Source organism: Ischnura elegans, chromosome 2 (assembly GCF_921293095.1).
Source record: "Ischnura elegans chromosome 2, ioIscEleg1.1, whole genome shotgun sequence".
Lineage (NCBI taxonomy): Eukaryota > Metazoa > Arthropoda > Insecta > Odonata > Coenagrionidae > Ischnura > Ischnura elegans.
The window spans coordinates 36,474,862-36,495,083 of NC_060247.1; the positions used below are offsets into that span (position 1 = coordinate 36,474,862).

At 40.3% G+C, this 20,222-nt stretch overlaps 1 protein-coding gene across 2 annotated transcripts in view; it reads left to right on the forward strand.

Moving 5' to 3' along the window:
- The window catches only part of LOC124153610 (T-cell leukemia homeobox protein 3), a 147,241-nt gene that overhangs the window by 40,124 nt on the left and 86,895 nt on the right, over positions 1-20,222 (forward strand). The gene's annotated exons all lie outside the window — the stretch shown is intronic.

Consider the following 20,222-nt stretch of genomic DNA (forward strand, 5'->3'; position numbering starts at 1 on the left):
GTGCCTACTTAATTTTTCTCATCAGAAAACATAAAAAAACTGATTTATTTATAAATGAAACGCTGAGTTTTACGAGAGAATTATTGCTTATCATATCTGATATTACCTCTTATTTAAAGTAAGGTCATTTGGGTATTTTTATATGTTTACAGTGGCGGATACATATGGGGGGCACAGAGGGGGCGCGCCCCCATTGCGGGGCCGCCTTCATTGCAGAACCACAATTGTAACTTTTTATATCATAAGATGGCATTGTCTTGTATATTTGTATAATCAGTTTGAATAAAAATTTCTAAAACTTTGCATATAACTTGGTTATTTTTCATTGCGATAAACATATAGGTAGCTCAAAATATCTTTTGCACCCCCCCCCCCCCCTTGAATGATTTCTCTATGGTAGAATATAATAAATTGCGTTCAATTCAATAGCGACGGAAATTTGATTCAAGTACCTACTTGTAGCCATAACATTCACCTCTCATGTCCTTCCCTATCGTAGATTGAAACACACTAAATAGTGTTTATTTAAGTTTCATATCCCACTACATGGTTGGATTGCAGTACCTATCGTTCTCTTCAAAAAGCACCTCAGCAGGCTAATTGGACAATTTCAAAGTGCTCAAATTTGCTTTAGATTAGACGATTTCCGTACAGCTGGGATGCCATTTTTCTTAACCAACCATGCATTTCAATTGTCATTTTTAAAGAAATAACTTCACAGAGTTATTCAGTTTAGGTTTGTTGGTTTTTGTATGGCGGTAGAGGCAATGAGGGAAGAGAAGGCATAGCAGCAAAAGCTGGTGAGGCAAATGGCTGTGGGAGGAATGGAAACGGAGATAGCGGGAGACAGTCGGATAAAAGAGTGCCTGGAAATGAAGCACTCGTGTTCTTTGTTGGAGACTATTTCGTGTTTACAACCTTCTCTGGGGAAGAGTGGGGGGGTCAGGTAGAAAGAAGAGGGGTGGGGAGTTTGGCGGTAAGGTGCGTGGAGGAGGGACGGGCTAAGAAGAAAGCGGTCGGGAAGAAAGAAGGGAGTTAGCAGATAGGGGGAGTGGCCATTACAGCCGCGGACGATATGCTGATGCGGTGATGAATAGGCAAGGGAGTTAAGAGAGAGGAAATGACGAGGAATAGATTTGTTTTTTGAGTCAAGGAATATTGCAGGTGCGCGCATTAAAATCTCGTGATGTTAACCTCGTTAGCCTCCTTACCACGGGGAGAATATTTTTTCATCGCGTGAAACACTGTCGTAATGCGCGATTATTGCTCGACAATGTTCCATTCCACTACCATTTTATCGACAAGAACATTGTGTGGTGGTTACTAATTGAGTAGCGGAACACTTGAGTCAGTCTCATTTACTCCTTACTAGTATTTTCAGTGAGCCGTCTCGAGACCTTTTATACCAACTGATTTCACGAAATATTTTTCATTGTGCTCCATTTTATAAAATCAAAGCTAATTTACTCAGTTTAACGTTTTTATACTACCATTTCATTTACTTTCCGTTTAAATGGTTTTTAATTACAAGTTGCTTATTGACTTGTGAAGAGTAATTTAAAATTGCTTTCTCCCTTAATTTTGAAAGTAATCCTGACGGGTAATAAATTATAGAGAACCGTTATGTACTTTTACCATTATTTGATGAAGTGTTAAAGAGTTGTAATTAATTACTCATTCCCTCACTTCACTCTCAAAATTTGGAGAACAAATTTCATAAGAGAGGATTATGATTGGTTAGCCGCTAATTCTCAACTTATGACGGTATGATCAATATTTGAGTAATATTCATTCGACTCCAGAACATGTGGACCGTATCTTTTTGATTTTCGGCAATGATCATCTAAGTAAGCCATTTCATGAAGCGATTCTGAGACTTCTACAATGGAAGATAATATAAATAAAAATAGTTTGGTTGATTAATAAATTGCCTAGCAGTTTATAAATTCCTTTTTGCCTTCTCCTTTTCCAGGCGTATATTTTATTAATAAAAGACATTGGATAATTTTAGGAGACAGTTGTTGAGAGATATGGATGCAAAGACGTGGGTGAATATGAAATGGTTTGCCAATTGGAAAAGTGATTACTGAGCTGCATTTAACTAAACTCAGAAATGTAGATCAATGCTGATTATAATTCATTCAAGCTGATATATTTTATACCCGTCAGTAGATACACAATGTTTTTCACGTTCACTTGCATGATGTTTTTCTGTTGTATTTGAATTACCTTCCGGGCCTCATACATATAATGTTCGTGATCGATCATGTATATTTTCATAACACAGACGTAGAGAACCTTTTGAGCATAACCGTGGTAAATCTAAAAGATAGAAAAATTTTAAAAATATTATAAATAATAACATTCCTCAGAATTATTATGCTTGACAACTACTTTGATTACATAATCATCAAAAAATTATTGCCGACAGTGGAAATAATTTGTACCATCGTCATATTCATTCGGTGTAGTAATGAGTTTTAGGATACTACCTTGTTCAACCGGTTGAATACATATTTTTTGGACTTTTGGCGCGACTTATCTCAGGATAACCACATCTCAAATGGTGATGGAGAAACGTATGTGTATGTAAACGAAGTAAAAACTACGAGGGTATTCAAGAACTTCATCAAATGTTAAACTCTTCCCTGTGAGGATTTATTACCACTCTGATTAAAAGAGAATGATTTCGCAAAAGTCGGATCTCGCCTCTTTGAGCTAGCCATCACGGGGAACTTAATTCTCCAACCCTTCCTCAAAGTGAACGGCCACATAATCCGATTTCCTTGCCTCTTATGCTTTTCCTCCGACTTGTTTGTCATCCAACTTTTACGGGAGCTCGGAACTATACTGAGGGAAACATCCCGCTCGTTGTGGAGAGAAAAAAAACCATTCCGAGGGAGAGGAGACGCTAAGCAATCTATCCACATATACTTCCAAAGAAGTCTATATCTTCCGGAAGGAACTCGCAAGACTTCGGAAAAAAACACTATCTTTTTTTCGTTCGGAGTGGCGTCGAAATTGATGGAATCAGAAAGGTGGTTTGGGAACTCTTCCATTTCGTAAAAAAAATATATATTCCTACCCCCTGCCTCCTCCATCCGCCGTCCCTTGGAGTAAAATTCCCTTCATCCTTAACCACTCCCATTGAACTCGAATCTCCTCCATATCCCCGGAAGCTATCCCGTCACACCCTCAACCTCATCCTCTTGCGGATCGACCTTTAGCACGCCAAACTCGCCCGTAGAGGTTGCGGAGAGAAAAGCCTTTAGAAGAAGAAGAGGAAGGGTGTCGGAGGAGTTTGAGGTGACGGGAGGTGTAGGTAGAGGCGCCACCATCGCGCCTACCTTAACCCCCCCCCCCCCCTCTTGAGAGCAGAACGCCCGTCGTTCGTCAGACTTCGTTAAACTTCACCTAACTGCCACTGGAGGCAGTTCCCTCCGCCGCAGCAGCGCACTTGTGCTCTATCGCCTATCCGCATGCCCTTATTTGTTCCCTGCATCTCTTTTGGGACCTTTTGCGAGCTTAATCTCAAAGATTAAAGTTGACGCTTGCTCCATTTTACGTTGTTTTCGGGGAACACTTTCTGCAGGCACCTCAATCCGCGCTTAAGAGTGGAGCGTTCGCGATTCATCGCTGAGTGGACGTATAATGTAATACTTAGGTCGCCTTGGGGTTTTTAGATAAATTTTCCATGGAGACCAAGCGAGTCGAAAAATTATTTCATCGCATTATTTTTTTGTTTCTTTAAGCCTGCTAAATACCCTCGATGTTTAAAAATAATTTGTAATTCATTAATTTGCTATTTCTATAATAATACAGATTAACTAAATAATTAATTCATCGAACGAGTTGATTTCCATGTATTTATAATGTTCAGTTCCGGAATCAAGTAGTCTCTTCCTAGTGACTTGAATCTTTTCTGAGGTTAAAAAAATGTGCTATTATGATTGATTTCAATTTAGCTTGTATTTTGGTATGTTTCATTTATAGCTTTTGGTTGATAGAAATATGTATAATGAAGGGCCCATTCCGGTAGATAAATTCAATAAGCCAAGACCAGATTTTTTTCTGATTTATAGTATGCTCTTTAATTTTTTCTAGTAACGAAGGTTAAGACACTGAATATACCCGAAGTCCTTAGGAATAATTTGGAGAAGTTTTTTATGGAATGACATTATTCATTAAAAAATGTATCGCTGGTATGGCAACCTATTCCCAAATCGGCAGAGTTTCATTTATTTAGCAGGAGCCCTGCTGTATTTTACTGACGCATACCATCCCTTCCTTCTCTTTTTCGTACTTTATTTTCGTCCACTCTCCTCGAAAGCGTATTTTCAGTCCCTTATACTCTCAATATAAAAGCTATGAAAAATAAACCTTTCCAAAAAATCGTTTTTCTCGAATATCCGACCCGAAAGTTGAACCCAACGACCCAAGGGGTAAAAGTCGTTCCCCTGAATCATGTGCAAAATTCGAGGCGAGAGGCCAGGTGCAATTTATAGTCCACAGTTGACGTTAATGGGACTCGTGTATGGGCGCCCTTTGGCGAATAGCTTTTAAGAAGTGCTACCGCGTGATGCGCGAGAATAATTTTCGTTGTTATTTTTGTTCTTAGCGATTCTTCGACACAAAATCAAGGCAGGATTGGAAGTATATTATTGAGCTTTACCTTCGCTCAGGAGAACCATGTTATGGTAAAATTTGACGGGTATTCCGTCGTGCGCAAAATAAATATCGGCAATTAACCTACCATAAACTATCAAAATATATACTATTTCTCCTTCATTTCATCCGTATCTTAAGTCCTGTCTCAAATGACAAGTTTTCTTGCTGTCAATAGCATTAAAAGTTGATTGGAATACTACCACGACTATATATAGTTCCTATGCTCAACCACAAAAAGTAGGAAAAAGAAATTGTTTTCTTTAAATATGTTGTATGCAAAAAACAAGAGCAATAATCAGCTGATTACGTGTAGATTAAAGTGACATCTACATCAAAAGTTTTTAATGATAAAGGTAGACAAATTATTAATGGCGAAGGAAAACTAATTCGAGGATGTTGGCTACCACCAAGTACAACCATAAAAAGCATTCCCAACAATCATGTATATTCGCACTTCATCCCTGATTGTTCGGCACAAGGAAGATTCGTGTTATTAAACAAGCGGTTAAGCAAACAGTTGAACTTGTAGAAAAAAGAAAAAATGGGGAAGAAAAATCAAAAGAGAAATCAGGTATTTTTTTAATAAACCCTTCGTATGGAACCCTGCCAAAACTGTTGAAATATATTATTCAGTGTAGAACATATATTTCATTCGTTGAGGTAATTTTTTAATATACCCAGCAGTAATAGCTAAGCCTTTCATTCACCGTAGATGCGAGCGATCCCAGTTGCTGCATCCGATAAACTCCTGTCACTCCCGCCAAAGACGTGCGCTCTGCCTAATATATTCGGATGCTCCGAAATCGCGCGTGAGCTTTATGCTCTGGCCGAGGCACTACATATAAAAGGAGCGCTCACTTTTCTCTCTCTCCGTAGAAGGGGGAAAAACTCATGCGTGCGTCCTCGGCATGGAAAAGAGCGGTTTATCCGGATGATGTGCCGCGCCCTGGTTTCGGGCCCAGAGAGAGAGAGATTGTATACGGATGATGCGATGCTGCCCTCGCTCACAAAAAAACCCACGGCGCACGTGAACCCCTCATCTGTTTATAGGTATATCCCTTCGTTTCCTCCCTCTCCTGCCACACTCTTCTGCCCCAGACGCAGTCGGTACCGACCTTTAAAGCCTTGAAACCTTCGACTTTATCGTTCTCCATCCTCTTCCATCTTCGCCCGGAACCACGGAGAAGACCTCGTACCTTTTATGCATCTTCCATATTTTTTTTCATCCCCCGCCTGCACCACATTCCCACACCGCCTTCGCCATACCCTTATATGTTAAACTCGTCCCAAAAACCGTATCTCACTCACGCACACGAACGTAGGGTCGCCCACGAAATACTCCCCCTTCCCCCACTCCCTTCTCCTCGACTCTTCTGATTCATGCTCCGCTACGTCTCATTCCGTATCCAAGGGCCTACTGAATATCCACCGCTCCCGCTTCACTCACACATATTCCTGCTTCAGTTCTACATCCTCTTTCCCTTCCCACCACCCCACCTGTTCATTGCCGTACGGTGAGCCCAAAGACCCCGCCGGGACCCCATTCCTCGTTTTTGCTTATCTTCCCGTGCTCTTCACGTAAACGGGTGAACCCGTCGCCTAAAAGTTGCCCCATACCCTTGTCCGTACCTCGTAACCTTTTGACTTTCTATCTCCTTCTTTATCATTTCCTTCGGCTCTTTAAGGTTAGGTAAGGGGATCACTTTGACACTGATCGTAGTTATAACTATCAGGTCATTCCGAGTGGTTGGTTTCGAAATGAAAACAGAAATTGTGGAAAAAAACATAAGAGGCCGAGGGAGAACTTAGTACAAGAAAGCTGTAACAATGAAAAAAGGGATGACTTCTACTTCGTTCAGTGAAATGGAGAGAAAGGCTGGAATAAGTAATTGTTGGAGATCGGGGATGCAACTAATGGCATAACTATAAGAAGGAAAAAATATTTGTGGTGGTTTGCGAAGGGATCGAAATTTCGCTTTTTATAATTTTCTAAATCGACAAATCAGTTATGACCAAGGCTCATCCCATCGTCGGAATGATAAGTTTCAAACTCACTAAAATTCGATCGCTTTTTCAACTTCTCCGATTCATCCACTAGTAATAAAAACTACGTCTAAACTTTCACCCCTGTCCTTACTGGCATCGAGAGATACGACACTAGGCCAAGCTGTATACATTTATTTAAAGTATATGAAAGAAAGCATCCATACAGTGGCTTTACCTCAAGTTTGGAAATGCTCCTCAAGCTATCATTTTCTTTCTTTTTTTTGGCTGGATATTTAAAATATTTATGATTAGTCCAACAATTTGCAACAGTCAAATATTTTTGCGTGCATAAATTTAATGTGAGTGGTTGATGGAATATTTATTTTTGATCCTCTCCAGGTTCAATACTTGGATCCCAATTTCAAACAGTGTTAATCAGAGTTAGGGAGAAGTAAACATAGTAAGTTATCAAATACAAAAATTATATTTTTCAACTTCGATTTCAATTAGCGAGTGAACTACGAGTAAACATTAAATTATTCATTCAAAGAGTGCGTTCTTGAACTTACTGTGATGTGAGTCCCTCAAACTTATAGAGTTCCTCAAGCATCGAACTTCGACTGTCAGATAAAAGAGTTTATCTAATACTTGACTCGTATGACGCCCTCCTGTAATCCATCCTCCTCTTCTCAATATTGTGAAACTCTATGTGCGTATCACTTATCTCCTCTCCCGAAGTGGCTTGAAAACTCAGCCAACGTTTCCCCCATAACGTTTGAATTCCCTCTTTCGAAGATTCCATCCCACAGCCATCCCTTCATCGTCCTTTATCCGAAAGCCACCTCATTTATGGCCTCTCCATTCCCGGGACATCATTTTTGATATACTCCCGACGTCAACCATGGGTAACACCTCGTTCCCTCTCCTCTCCGCAATGATCCGAGCCTACGCTGTTTATGGGATGATATCCTGGAGGGAGGGCGGGAGTGATCGTCGCACGCAGTGGGGAAAGGGATAGGTGGAGGTGGGCGAAGAGAAACGCAAAGCAGGGCAAGTAGACAGCCATGTTAGGACCGACGCCGATCTTTTTCACCGCAGGAAGAGACGAGTTTTGTGTATCTATGAATACAAATACTTTTTTTCTCTTGACTTTAATTATTTAATGCTGGTTAGCGTCTCGGAGTAAAGGTAATAAGGCCTGGTTACACGGTACATTAACACGTACAAGTTAATGTACGATTGTGTGAACGATTTTGGTGGACCGGAACGGAACATGTACGAATTCATGAACCAAATTAGAACAGGATCTATTTTCTGTGCATGCATTCGCACAAGTTGGGTGGTTACACGGCGCATGTTGGCGTTCATTCTCGCGTTCATACATATAAATATTAACCCGTACGTGTTAATGTATCGTGTAACCAGGTCTTAAGAATGGTGAGCAAAATTTTTGGTCAACGTTTCGGTAATTTTTTTTTTATATCTTCCTCAGGGATATAAATGATAAATCCAAATTGATGGCATCTATGATATGTACTGGTTTGGTTACAATCAGTACGCAAATCATTACAAAAGTATGGTATGCCCAAATTCTTGTCTCTTCTTTTAAATTTATGCACAAATGAATTATTTATATTTTTTATTTGATTATTAGAAAGCATATTGCAATAATCTGTCATCACTTCATATATCAATTTAATGTAATCATGTTCATTCGTAGGCCTTAGGAAGATATTAAAAATATATCGAAAAGTTGGCCAAACATTTGGCAAATAATTCTTTGAACTATACTCCGATATGCAAATCAGCAATGCAAATACTTACATCGTCTATGGGAAGTAGAAATGTGCACTTTGGAAAATACGAAACGTTTCAAACGTTTTTACCGGCTGGAATGGAATCGCTTTTTTTAATGACTTGACAGATGACGCTTGTCATTGCACATTGTTTTTATTTATTACCCTGAATCTCATTATCATATTTTTAATTCCGTTTAAATTTAAATATCCCCTTCCTTCAGTGCCTTCATTAACCACGAGTCTTCAAATTTCACGTGTTCCTGTCCACTGACAATGAGTTTTGAAATGTGGTTAATAAAACGCCATACATCGCATTGAAAAGTAATTTGTGACTAAAAAGTTATTCTATTTGAAGGAGGATTTTGATTCATCCCTCTGTAATATCCCACTATTTGTCCAGATTTCCACATTTTCGTGCAGCTATCGAGAGGAGCGTAGGGATGCAATCATCCAGAGAGCAACGTGACCCCAACATGGGGTGCCATAAAGAGCAACATTTATGCTTCTACGAAACACTCGCACAACCCCGCCCCCTTTCTCTCATCTAACATTGCGCTCAACGTCCCCTTCTTCTGCGATAAATCCACATAGAAATAATAATTCACCTTGACCGGGATTCGAACCCTGATCTCCAGATTTCCGGTCGAGTGCTTTAGCCAGTGAAGCTACCAAGGTCTCATTCGCTTTTGTAGCAATTCGAGGAGTCTGCCCCTTCTTCGATTATGGGAATCTACGAATAGGCATTTACAGTTTAAGCAATATTTGCCGAATCAATACCCGAAGTTTTTCTACAAAATGGTGGATGTTATGCATAAATAACGACTGTGAATAGGTATTCACGCTGTGACGCCTGTGGTCCGAGTTATTTTCGGGACCATACCCCTCTAGCGTGGAGTATAGAAGGGTGCTTATATGTTTATGTTGTACACGATGTAACATAAGATCCCTTCGCACAGAATATCTCACCGCTAGTTCACTGGTACACCCCTCCCCTCTTACCATTCAACCCCCTTCCCTACTATTCTGCTTCACCGTTCCCCCCTCCAATATTCATTTCACCCATCCCCCCCTCCTCTCAGCCGCCCCCTCCCCCATACTCCCTTTCCCTCCCAATCCCCCCCTCCCCTCTCTTTTCCTCGCCGCGCTGAATTGCAATCTTGTAAATTAAACGTGCCACGCTAGGGCATCCATCCCGCCTTCGTCCTGATACCGCCTCCAACAGTAAACCTCTCTCCGTCCTCGATCCATCTTCATATCCCACTCCAGTCTCCTCCTTCCGAATCCCCCTCTTCCCATAGCAGCTTTTTCCTGGGAAGACTTCGTGTGAGTCTTTCCTTTTTGAGGCGACATTCTGTGCCTGAGTACCTACTCGTCTCCCCGAGCCATCTTTGCTTCCCCCCTGCTTTTCTCTGTTGCTTTGTCGCCCTACTTTGAAGGAGGACTCGGCTTTGCACATCTGTGTGATCATAAATCAGCAATTTGCCCCTAAATTCTTTCAAGGGAATAACCACGACCTAGCCAGTAGCTTACCTTGGTCGAGTCACATAATAGTAGTTGCACACAAAGAACCAATTTCGAATGAGGCAAATATCATCAAATCATTCCGTTCAGTTAAATGATAAATTATTTTTTCTTCTGCGTAATTTTGGCAGGTTATATTGCTCATAAATTCATGATTTACCATTTTGGCCTGTTGTATGCAATAACGTTTTGATAAAGAGATAACATAACCTATTATTGCAGTTGGACTTAAGATGCTACCTTTACGGGAGTTATTGCTCAGCGAGATTATTTCAGCTAGGTGGCTTAAAAAAGAGCAACGTCAATTGAAATTAAGGTCTTGTCAGTCCTTATATATTCATTATTTTACGTTACAATGTCATAATGTAAAATAATATTCCGAGATGGAAAATGTTTTCGATTGATGGATTTCAAGAGAAATAAGAGCGGGAGGAATAAAAAAGGTAATTTTCCTGTTCTATATTTCGAATACTCTAATATGTTTTAGGGATTTCGTTGGCGCTCATATCGACACTATTGCTTTACTCACTCCTACAAGCATCGATCACTCATTGCAAAACTATCCCTTTCCGCTGGTAACGCATGCCACTCCGTTTATGCATTTCAACTATGTAATGTTCTTGTTTATCCTAGTTGTACGAATTAAGATTACGACCGATATTTGTTTTCAGAATTAGTATCTACATCAATACCTTTCTAAATTTTATTTATTACTAGTGAAACCTGAACGAGTGATCAAGCCCGACTGAATTATTTGCTTTCCTGAAGGTTATTAATATTGTTTTAAAGTTTTGTTTTGGCTCATGCTCTCTCCATTTAATACTTCATATTGGAACTGAACTCATAGCGAAAGAAAGTAGACAAATCTTCTATGCTATATTTTCATGCATTGTTCCTCATCAGTTTTTTCTTCAACTTTCTCTTAGCTGGTTGAATTATTTCGACAGCTCTAGATTTGAACTTCACCATTTTTGTTACGCCATTGAGCATTGGGGTTATTGGTTTTGATATTCGTTGAAATTATTCCATCTTGTTGTGCGTGTAGACTGAATTCCATGCGAAAAATTTCCGGTGAGTTTCAATTACACCGCTGCTACTTGCAATGAAGCTGCTGCTTGAGTTTCAAATGCTTTCAAGACATCACAATAGGAATTAATTCTGCTATCTCAATAAATGAACCTAATTAATTAAAACGCGTAGAGGAATTCCCGAGTTTCGAGCGGAGAAATGCTCACGTCCTTGGATAAAAAGGTATTTTGCCCTGAATTTAATAGCGTGCCAACCTCTCCGCATGGGGCATTCGGTTATTTATTTTAATTAGCCTAAAGCAAAGAAGGAAAAAAGAATACCTCGGCAAAAACACGGCTAATGGAGTTAAAACCGTACTTTATGGAATTAAATTTATTTCCTAAAAGGCGTTCTCTTCCAAGCTGTGAATATTTTAAGAGCCCCTCATGATTTATTCAACCGCGGCTCACACTCGAGTGTGAATGAAAGTAGTGTTCCACGCTCGTCTGCTCTGTTAATCCAAGCTTTTTAGTGTTCCCCGTTTAATTAGATTTCTTTATTAACGTCCCGGCAATGAATTAAAAAGAGATATCAAGACGGGAAACGTGGGGCCTGTTACGTTTCGCTCCGGGCGGAATTCCACCCGTCATGTGACTACCGTAGTTTCGCATACCGATTTCGCAGACGCGAACCTAAAAATCCTTGTTGACTTCAATTAATCTGAAAAGAATCAACTGCCTTTATTACTTTCCTCGAGCTGAATTGGATCACCGTCCCTTTTTTTTTAACGAGCATCATCCGAAGCGAACGGAACTCAACTCGGCATTCGTTATGACGGTCTTCAGACGGAATAAACCGTGAAATTATTGATAAAGCGAAAAGAGTCAAATGAAGAGGATGGAATTAATTCCCCTTTTCTAGTTTTCAATCGTTTTAATGCGAATTTCACCCCGAGATTTTGATTAGAAACGCGGATGACTCGCGAGAGGGTGTTTTAATTACTTTTCCATCAAGTGCTCGATTCCATGATTCAATTTTTGATGTTCAGAAATGATGGAATATGAGGGGTTTGCTTGCATGTATCATTTTTTAATAAAAATTATTTTTTTTAGTTAAGCGTTCCACTTCTGAGAGATAACGGCTCCCAGGGGGAAAACATGTTTGACATTGTATTTGCTCTATAACATTCGTGCCCCGTGCTTCGAATTCAAGTTGACATTTAATTTCCATAGTAGAAACTTAAAAAAATAATTTAAACAAATTAACACATCAAAATAATACAGATTATCTACGCATTTGTCCTTATTTTTAGTAAGGTTTCTGTCGTGAAATAATATTTTGGTATTTTTATGTTACAATGGGAACCGTAATAATTAAACTCTCAAAAACAGTTTAAGAAAATAAAATAGTTCACATTTCTTCGCTTGCACTCAAATGATTTGTAAGAATATACAATACTGTCTTGGTATGGTGTTAATCTAATGCCGCAAAATATGATACCGTGAAATTATAGATTACTAGATACGTTTAGATCCTGCAGTGAATCACCGAAGGTAAAATTGTTTGACCCTACTTTGGAGGAATGAAGCTGCCACGTTTTTCTAACGTAATTATACTCACAATATTGGAGTATTTAAAGTATTTGAAATTAGTATGTATGCACTAAATGATGTCTGCAAGATCTTACTTCCTTAAGTATCCCGTCACTTGCCGTTCGCAATAAAATAAGACTCCTGATGAAGGGCTAGTTTTCTTTAGTGTGTATTCGCCATTAATAGAGAAAAAGAGAGAATAACGAGCGTGAAGATCATGTGCGTGTATAATTATTTTTCGTTTATTCCATTCAAATTTAACGACCGGAGACAAATTTCTCGAACTCCATCGTATTTCTTTGAGTCACCAAACAATACCCTTAGCAGCTGCTGACCTCGTGCAACATATGCAGCAATTATTAAAGCACCCAAATATGTCGTAAATTAAGAGCCTTTGTGTCGCCAGCAACGCATTATGGAATATAAGCCCATCCCTCCTCTGAATAAATTTTAATTCGCCCGAAAAACACAATCTCCCGCGTAAATGCGGAAACCACTTCATTAATCAAGTGCTCCCGTCGGAAGGCAAGACCACACCACCGTTCCACGGCCGAAGAATGTGCAAGGGAGCGAATGCATTCATGAGGGTGAGTTAGGGGGTAACGCAGAAACCACTACCGAGAAAGCATCATCCACTTGATATCCAATCGAATTTAAATACGCCTCGGAGACCGCTACTCTGGAAGCAGCGAGTGCACTCAATTCCGGGGAGTTGGCTGGAGGTTTTTGAGGGTAGTTGAGCGATAAAGGAGCCTTGAGGGAAATCCTCTTCCAAAGACTAGTTTCCTCATTCCTCTTTACCCCATGTTCTCCCCTCTTCTCCTCTGCTTTTCTTTACTCATCTCTCCGTGTCCTAAAAAATACATCTGCTAGCAAAGCGAGTTATCCGCTTCAACTCTTCGATGGAACCTTCTGTTTGACTCCCCTGCGATAGACGTGACTGTGCGCGTTTTTATAATCGGGAAGGATGCACATACGTGTAAATTTAAACATTCTCACAATAGGCTCCTTCACCAAGGATTGTTTATTGTCGAGTTCTATAGAAATGGAAATTTTAAGAGATCCATATTTTTCTGTTTCTTGAGGCCTACTTCTCGAGCCATTCGCAAAGAAAAATCGACGACTTTAACCGTATTAGCTGATAATTTGGTGGCGCCATGCAATCTTGTCGAGCGAGTTGCCGCGTTTCAGCTTCTAATCCGTCTTGCGTATCGATCTCGCGTGGTTCCTTGTTTTACACACTTATGAGCCATTCCTTTCATGGAAGAACTATAAGAACGAGTTAATTTAATTCTGATGACGTAATCAACTCATGGTATGTGGTCGACAACTTTTGCGTTTTACTATAATGCTCGGAAATTGCCACATTTTTATCCATTGTATACTAATACTCGTAGGGCTATAGGCTTAAAGATCGTCATTAATTTCCTGGTTATAAATTGCAATGCGAGTTTGAAGGAATATATTTTCTGAGCGTGCACGAGGATATAATTTCGTGAACATTGGGTGGCGAGAATTGTTAAGTGTCACTTTTCGAAGAGAGTATCAAAAAATGTTTAGAGGTGATCGGCGGTCAAGCAGCGTTGGGTATACAATGCTCCCCCACGATCCACGCAAGGCATCTCTTTATTGAGCCAACACAATGTGGCGCGGTCGTTCGAGCAATCATAATATGCGGGGTAATGAACTGATTTCTGGGATCGCCTCCGACCGCATTACGTCCCCCTCCCCAACTCGCGTAGTTTCGAACGGCCGGCCGTAAAATTAGCGGCAACTCTGGGCGACCCTCGTTGAAATCCGTTTATTTGCTGGAAACGAGGGAGAGTGGGTGGGAGGAGGATGGGGCCCTGTGTGGACCATCTCATTGCCCCCCCCCCCCTCACCCAACGACGCACCCCATCCACCACCGCAATTCACACAACCCGAACGCAAAACCCACTCAAACCGGACAATTTTATGCTCCGTGCACGGTTAAAAAGGGGATGGGAGGCGCTTTCCCTCAGTCGTTTGTTTCCCAGAATGAATTGGAGAAACAAGGACGCAGCGGCAATCCCACGGGCGAATTCCTTCCTCCTCCTCATCCTTTTAAAAAGGACCACTTCTCCTCCACCACCGCGTCTTCTTTGTCCTCCACTTTTCTTCCGTTCTTTTTGCGCTTTTTGTGGCGTAACTTCTCCCCCTCCCCCCGTACATTGAGCGCATTGGGGTGGGATGGGTTGGTCCCGCTCTCTCCCCTTCTCGTTTTATACGCACTGCGCATGCGGGATGCAAAATGCATATCGGGGGTGGGGTTGGTGGGGTTGAAAAGAGTGGGGGAAAGCGTGGGATCAAGAGATGGCTGTCCTTCCTTCCATCTCTTTCTCTGTTCGTTTTATATCTTTTGCACCCTTTGCATCTTTCTTTTTGTGACCGTGTGCGGTGGATGGTTGTGAGGGCAGAGGTGGGGCTGCGCTAAGCATCCCAAGCTCCGTTCCAGCTGTAGACGCCATTTTCAAAGGAGGCGATCAATTCCCTTGGAGCATGTAATCTGGTGAGGGAATTTGGGATTGCTCGGGTGGGAATTATGTTTTAAATAATCCTCTCAGAGTCAATTAGCTTGATTATGACTTGCAGGAAAATGTTATTCACAGATGGAATGTAAGAGAACAAGCCTGTAAATTGATTTGTAAAGTTCTATTTTTAGAGAGGAAGCCAAATAATTCATTTTGGCTAAAGTATGTCTCAGAGATGAAACTTTGTAACTGCGAAAAATATCTAGAATTTTATTTAACGGTGGCGGGGGCTTATTCCGACGTGACATGGTTGAAGAAAAAGGAAAACGTTTTTCCTCTCATCTGCATCATTATTCAACAGCCTTTAATTTTCAAGTCTCCATTTTTATACAGTGGAAAAAATCAAATAATTCTTACCGTCACTCTAAATTTATCGTGATATGATGTTAGCTATCCCTACCTGATAGATTCGTGTCTAGAGCGGCAAGAAACCTATCAGTGGGCAGTGAAAGAACAAGCATTATTAGCTCAAAAACAATTGTGATAAATGTGGGTTTGAGGGTTAGCGTTATCAGGGGATTTAATTGTTGGTGGGCAACATTATCCTGATTTATTTAAAAATATTGCATTACGTTCTCTTTCCGATCAAACCTAGTGCACCATTTAATGTTTTTACGTCAAGAAACCTCGTGTGTAGTTAAGGAAGAAAGTGCGATAGATTCACAGAGAAAAATATGCGGTAAATGTAGATTTCAGGTTTATCATTTCCCTATAGTTCATTCTGGTGAGTCATAATTTTCTGATTAATTCAAACATTTTCACTTTGTTCTCTTTTCGCTCCAACCTAGTGTATCCTTTAATGGTGTTACATCACCAACCTCTCGTTTAGCCGAGGTAGAACATAAAATGGATTCACTGAGACAAATATGCGATAGATGTAGATTTCCAGATTATCGTCCCCCCAAAGTTCATGCTGGTGGGTCATAATTTTTTTGCTTTATTTCAAAATTTTTTCTCTTCGACCTCTTTTCGCTCCATTCCCTTTCGTGTTTTCACATCGTACACTTCCATTGAGTTTTTTCGCTTTCATCGCTCTCTCCCTTCTTCACTTTCCCACTCTCTCCTTCGCCTCCCTCGCTCACACGCTGTCCGCTTTCCTCAATTTCTCCTCATCCCCACCCAACCATTTTCCTATCTCGCCCTTTCCCCACGCCCAAACATCCTTCAATTCTTCCCTCTCCTTCGCGTCGAACCCTCGCCAGCTTTTTTTCTCTTTTTACTTAACCTCCCTTCAACAACGCGTCTCGCTCCTCCGACACCAACAGTTCCGCATTATTGCTTATGCATATTTGAAGATGTGTTTTAAGAGGACTTAGGGGAGGGAGAGAGGGACTAGGTTTTTGAGAGGTATGTAATGGGGTGGGCCCTCCACTTCTTTCCCTACATTCCGCACCCCTGTCTCCACTTGCAAGTGAGGGTGGACGGGATAGGAGAGGGATGAAGCGCTGGCTGCATCTCACAATAGTCAGTCGAATGGGTACGTAAGGATTCAGATGAAGCGAACTAAAGCGAGGCGGGGAACTTAAGGCCTGCCGCATAGTTTTTAGATTTGCGCACGATAGTTAATTTCGACACCGAGAGATTTATATTAGAACTGCATTATGATTTCATGTCCGACAAAGACAGTAAAGTAAGTTGGATATCTTTTTACGAACGGATGGGTCTACAAATTATTTTTCCTTCGAGCAAAACAGGACTTAAGTAAATACCAGGCTGATTTCAGGTACTCAGTCTCTCGCCATGTGCCTGTTGGTTTATGGTACTCTAGCGCAGGTTATCTGGAGGTGCCATAACACCTACCGCCACACGCCTATTGTGGTGTCTTTCGGGTTAAAAGTGAAGTAGATAGTACATGAGCCATATCCGGAACTTACAAAAAATCACTTGCTCTAATCCCCAGAAGAAAAAAAAACATTTTAAAAATATGAGTCACTTCCCTGCCTTTACCAGTAGGCCTACGAATTTTGCGGACGAATAACTTCATCTCACTGATATTAGGTTTATAAGTTCAATGAAAGTGTTATAAATGAATGTTTGGATTGCTCTTCCTATGCACTGGGACATTTACTCGCGGAAACCTCTGCTGGAATATTTTCCATTCCACTTCAAAGGACACTTTTTATATGAGTGTGTTATGCATTATTGGCCATGGATCACATATAATCAATCAACAGCAGTATTTATCATTGGGTGCGAAGAGCCCTATGTTTTGAAATTTTATCACTTACGTCCCGGGTTCATTCTTTCTTAACTAGCGCATAGCCAAAGGCTGTCTGCAATATCCCTCAGGCGTGTATGTATACTTATTTCCAGGACTTGCTGTAGCATCTTAAGGGTATAAAGCTCTATCTAAAAGATTTGCCTTCTCTTTTCGAATATGGATAGAGATACTTAATGCTTTAATGTGTCGCAGTGTACGTCAGTGTAACATTTTACAAAAAATATTAAACATAGGGTCTGTGGCAGTAAAATGAGATGGGACTGAATTGAATTGCCGCACATAAATACCCAATGCAGGGGTTTACAATCTATTTTTATGATAAATTTATTTTATGAAATAGCTAAAAATAAAAATATGAAGACGTGAGAAATACCTCTGTTTCGAGCCACTGAGAAAATATGTGGATTCATGAGGTAGTGGGGCGTGGCAAATAAAGTTAAGCGGCTAAATTGGCAGTCGTGACTGCTTATGGCTGGGAATGGGGTCTCAACAGGATTAATGACTGCGAGTGAGGCACCATTAAGCCTGAAATTAAAACGACATTAATGCTGTTATTAATTGCTCGAACGCTACGTTTGCATAATTTCGTTCGTACGCCGTCCATTACTACTGCAATCCATTATCATGCAGCTGATCGAAGCATTTAGAGGTGCAGGTTCTCAGCCATCCCTTCCTCATCTTACCAGTTCCCCGGCTCCATTTGCCGCGTTCATAATTCCTCTTGTTCGTCGCGTGCCGGGAAGAATCTTCCCCCGACTAGTAGGAGTACCGTCAGGAATAGGTAGCTAATTACTCAGGTAAGTGGAAGTCTCCCCGAGCGAGATAAATAGCTCGCTTAAGTAGATGCGAGGAGCAAGTGAATGGAGTGGTGTCAAGACGGGAAGGGTGCAAGTATGGATGAGAGCCTTGTGTGAGTACTGAAGGGTCGGTGGGAGATAAGTAGTTGGGGTGAGGAGTGGTGCGGTCATTGAAGGCAGTGGCGTGAATATGGGAGGGATGTGGGGATAGATCCCCCCCAAAGGCTCATAGAAATTAAAAGAAAATATTTAAAACTATTGTCTAGTTTTGACATATAATAACAGCATCTGATTCAAGTTAAATTTTAAGTGTCAAAATGCTGTAAAATGTATTTCCAAGCTTGACATTTTTCAACTATTTTTTCGGACCACCGTTGCTTGGGGAGGGGGCGCGGTCACCGCACCAGGACCCCCCCCCCCCAAAGTATGTTCCTGGTTACGCCACTGATTGAAGTAATGACATCCTGTGGACCGGAGGAAAGTGCAACTGTGCTACGATACTCGAATATTTTAAAAATTTTGCTGCTAGACATCCAGGTTATTAACGATCCTGATAGTAACTCGAAGTAGCACTTTGATTCATAAATGTATTAAATCAATTAAGATGATTGTCAAATAGTTTCGCTAAAGATAAATCCAATTTTGCCATATCGAGAATAGTCCATTCTTTTTCTATATTATTGTTATTACGTATTCAAAGCACCTATATTTTATGGAAAATTAGTTATTTGGCACTATAACCGTTGACACCGCACACATAAATTTGGCATGATAAAAATTTACTTATGATATATTTTTATATTTATTGGCCTTGCTTTTGCACTAATATCGTTTCTGGCAATGATTATAATAGCTATTGATTTGTACTCCGATTCCTGAACATTTTTTTCGTGTGCCAGGAGTATCTGTTTGTAATTAGTCTACCATTTTCTGATAAAGATTTTTCATGCCTTTTATTTGTTCGGTAACGCAGGCGATGTCTATTATTTAAATCTGTCATCTCTATGCCTCACATATCTCCTTAAGCTACACATTTTCTCTTTTATTTAAATTAAATCTTCATTCAATACTATGAATAGGTCGTATGATTACCAACGTAATTACTGCATTCAAATGCTTCCAGGTTAAAACGCGGAAAATTATTTTCTTTCCCATTTTTATTTGAATAATTCATGCTGAAATGTGATCCCTAATCTGCGGTTAGAGGTTTTATGTTGAATTCGAAACTTGAGAGCTTCAATCTCACACCAGAATGCTAAGGCAGCTATTTTTTCACGTCAACTTCTTTCCATTTCTCGTTTGCTCTTTCTTGCTCATCGCGTCAACGGCAACCTGTCCCTGTCATCGCGTTCAAAATATTCTCTCCCGCCAGTCGTCTTCTCGACATTCTGTGAAGAATATAACCGAGGTAGAAAACCTTTGAATATAAGTTCTCTTCCTTGCTTTAAGCTACTGCTTCATGAAACGATATTTTGATGGACAGCGTGATGATAACATGTTGGTGCCGTTACTTTTAGCCTATTCTGTAGACAGCTCACTTCAAACTCCCGTATTTCTTTCAAAGGAAGAGAAAATGTGTTTCTCTGTTAGTAGGTGGATGCCAGGAGAAATATAAGTCGTTTTAAGTATAAAAAATACAAATCGTCTACCTTTTCCCGGCGATAGTCTATTCTTTTTCCTATATTATTGTTGTTGCGTATTCAATAGAACCTGTATTCTATGGAAAATTATTTCATTTGGCACGACAAACGTTAACACCGCTCGCATTAATTTGGCATGACAAAATTTTCTTTACACATAAAATGGCCTCATTTTAGCTCTGATATACGCATTTTCGATTTTTTATTATGATAGTCCTGGATTTGAATTTTGATTCCGAGACATTTTCTTTGTAGGCGATGTATATTTATACATAATTAGTCTACTTTTTTACTCTTCCTTGAGAGGTCTTTTGCGTATTTTATTCGTTCGCTGAAAAAGGTGGTCTATTTTTTTTAAATTGTCATATCTGTCTCTCATTTATCTCCAATGCTTCGTCATTCACGCCCTTTCTCTTTTATATTAAAATTCATCTTCAT